Source organism: Pseudorca crassidens, chromosome 1 (genome assembly GCF_039906515.1).
Source record: "Pseudorca crassidens isolate mPseCra1 chromosome 1, mPseCra1.hap1, whole genome shotgun sequence".
NCBI classification, from domain to species: domain Eukaryota; kingdom Metazoa; phylum Chordata; class Mammalia; order Artiodactyla; family Delphinidae; genus Pseudorca; species Pseudorca crassidens.
Window position 1 is genome coordinate 55767461 of NC_090296.1, and position 3813 is coordinate 55771273.

Genomic DNA, 3813 nt, shown 5'->3' on the forward strand with positions numbered 1-3813 from the left:
TATAAAATAAATATTAAAACTAAATTCTATTAGCTTTCATAACAATACATGTCTTTTTCCATATGCTCCCTCTCTTTCTCTTGTTCCACTTCTCTGCTTTAAATTCTTACCACCTATAACTCCTTAAACTTTTCTCTCCTCTTTGAATATTTTTTTTCTTCCAGTCACCCAGATCTCTGACTATAAAGACTGCCTTCTTCTCTTGTGCAGTACTGATTGCAAGGGAGTTTGTTGCTAAGGTGAAATGTCTTTTACTGGAAACATTTGAGCCTACCTTTTAAGGCAATTTAAAAAATGAATGCTACCTGGAAGCAAAGAGGTAACTGTGATTTCCTCATGGGGACCTTTCTAACATGATGATATCACTTTCTATCAAGGAAAGTCTCATTCATGAAAACCCATGCATAGAATCCTTATAATTTCCAAACAAATGAGATAATACTAGTAGCAAGCAAAGTAAGATTAAAATGAACTAAAAGCCTTTCCTCCTTCTATGAATAGAAATAAGAGATTGTACTATCATCCTTAGCAATTCTTTTACTAATCCTTTTTATTTTTTTTACTTTTACAATAACATCTGGATTGGACTTCCTCTAGAGTGTTCTAGAAAATTAAAGACCAGCAAAATAGGCATCATATCATTTTTTTTTAGTAGGCTGAGAAATTGGAATTTATAGTTTTATTTCATAAGTGGTACCAGTCTAGCCTTCTGTAGTGTTTATTCCCTCATCTCCCTTTGAGCTCATTATTTTATTCTTCTTATTTATTTAATAAGTTCTCAAAAAGATTGGTTTGTTCTGGGAAGCTTAAGTGGGGACTTTTAGAATTGACCAGTTCAAAATGAAAAGAAAAAAAGAAATAATATCACAACATGGCAAAATAGAATAACTTCTGAAATAACTACAATATGTTAAATGTAAACTACAGTGGTAAACATTATTTTTGATCACAGTAACTGAAATGTTTTCCTTTAAATACGTTGCTAAAAGGCAAAGTTAGCACAGCCTGATCAATAGTGCTCTTTTAAAATAAGAAAAGCTTGCAACAGGCTTTATAGATGGGTAAATATATTTTCTCCTCAGCACGCTTCAATACTAATAATTTTTCCTTCTCTTTTCTGCTGTGGTTGAGTAAAATAGCCAATAGCAAAACCATTATTTTTTTTCCTTGCTTTAAAACTTACTTACCTGGTTTAATATACTAACATCAATCAAGGTGTTGCTCAGAAGGAAATAAATAGCTGTAGCTCTCCCACATGCTTACTCTTTACTGCAGCATAGAAAATGTGAGCTTCATTCCTTACTGTATTTTAAAGAATTATCACCTGATTTATAAAGGAATCTGAGGGTGAGGCTTTTTTTATTTTTTGCGGTACGCGGGCCTCTCACTGCTGTGGCCTCTCCCGTTGCGGAGCACAGGCTCCGGACTCGCAGGCTCAGTGGCCATGGCTCATGGGCCCAGCCGATCCGCGGCATGTGGGGTCTTCCCGGACCGGGGCACGAACCCGTGTCCCCTGCATCAGCAGGCAGACTCTCAACCACTGTGCCACCAGGGAAGCCTGGTGAGGCATTTTAAATATTCACGTCCTTACATGTTCTGTAGTTCTAATGAAGTTGATCACTATTCAGTATTATTCTATCACAATGTCTTTTGAAGTGAGGTCCATGAACAACTAGGGTCCTTTAAGCCGCCTATGGAATGGGCTAAAATGCAAGGATCAGTCAATATATATATTTAAAATTTTTTACAATTTATTTTATTTTTTTATTGAAGTGTAGTTGATTTATAATATTGTGTAAGTTTCAGGTGTACAGTAAAGTGATTCACTTATGCATATATGTATATATTCTTTTTCAGATTCTTTTCCCTTATAGGTTATTACAAAACACTGAGTATAGTTCCCTGTGCTATACAGTGGGTCCTTGTTGGTTATCTATTTTATATATAGGTGTGTGTATCTGTTAATCCCAACCTCCTAATTTATCCCTGCCCCCCTTTCCCCTTTAGAAACCATAAGTTTGTTTTCTATGTCTGTGGGTCTATTTATGTTTTGTATATAAGTTCATTTGTATCATTTTTTTTAGATTCTACATATAAGTGATATAGTATATTTGTCTTTCTCTGTCTGGCTTACTTCACTTAGTATAATAAAGTCCCAAGTCAAGATAGGCAGAGAAGTGGGGCAGTGATAGATTTTGATCTCATTGCAGCCAGTTGATTGCCCTCACATTCCCTGGACTTCATATCTCTTCTTCCACACTACATACCCCTTCCATCATCTCCCTTTTTCATGAAATGCAAATGATAAAGAATGCGAATGCTCTGCTGTATTGGAGAACTGATTTTTAAAGGATCAACACTGTAAGAACTGTTTTGCTGTTAATGCAAAGGTTGGGGGCATTCTGGAGAAATTTGGATTCTAAAAATTGCATCTACTGTTGTAGTAAATCATATTGGAGTTGAAACTACGTGGGAATATTTTGTAAACTGTAAAATGTGTTTATGTTATAAGGTATTAGTTGTCAACTTGACATTAGAATAATCTGATTAATAAATATCATATATACCCATCAACTGCTTATTTAGTCATTAGTTTGGCTGGTTGGTTCAATTTCAACACCGCATTAAAGTAACTTTAATGAAATGTGTGTTCTCCCACATTTCATTAAGGAGAGTCTATTTCTTTTTTAAAGAGTTTTGTACAGTCTTTAATAGTACCACGTTTTCTTCTCATTTAAATGAACCATGGAACTTTCAGGCATTGTCAGTAGGAGAGTGGTAGTCATAAAGTATCTATTGTTCAAATATACCATGTATTTCTAACAAATGTTAAGCACAATGCTTATAGTATAAACCAAGAAAAAAAGTTGGAAACTAAAATTAAACCCAAAGCAGGCACTTACTTAAATAACTACTCATTTAAATAACTTTTTCTTTTTCTCAATGTAAAAGATAATGATTTATAGCATGGGCAATAAAGGTGTATGTATGGGAGTGAATTCCAACATGGTGAAAATGAGAGATTAGAGGTCAAAGGGCAAATAGAGAGAGCAGGCAGTGGAGACTGAGTTTCTTCCCGAATCAGGTCTTATTCTAGTATTTGAATTAAAGAAGGAACGTACATAACAAATGGGAAAATAAACAGATTATTTACAAACATAGTGACATTTTGACTGCATTTAGTAAGCAATTTATGTGATATTTAGCGTTGCTGCATAATTTATATCATTTTATATTTACAGATTATGTTCCTTAAGGAGTATGTATCTAAAATATTGGATGTAATTTTAACTCAACAATTTTACATTTAATTAATTAGGTAACATGTTTTGAAGAGTTTTATTTCACTTTTGACTTGGCTTTTTTGATTTTCTCCTGTTTCCCACCTTCTCCTCTTACTATATTTTTTTTTATTTCCATTTCTCTAGGAGGTGGGTCAAAAAGGATCTTGCTGTGATTTATGTCATAGAGTGTTCTGCCTATGTTTTCCTCTAAGAGTTTGATAGTTTCTGGCCTTACATTTAGGTCTTTAATCCATTTTGAGCTTCTTTTTGTGTGTGGTGTTAGGGAGTGATCTGACCTCATACTTTTACATGTACCTGTTCAGTTTTCCCAGCACCACTTATTGAAGAGGCTGTCCTTTCTCCACTGTACATTCCTGCCTCCTTTATCAAACATAAGGTGACCATATGTGCGTGGGTTTATCTCTGGGCTTTCTATCCTGTTCCATTGATCTGTCTTTCTGTTTTTGTGCCAGTACCATACTGTCTTTTTTTTTTTCTTTTTTTACATCCTTATTGAAGTATAATTGCT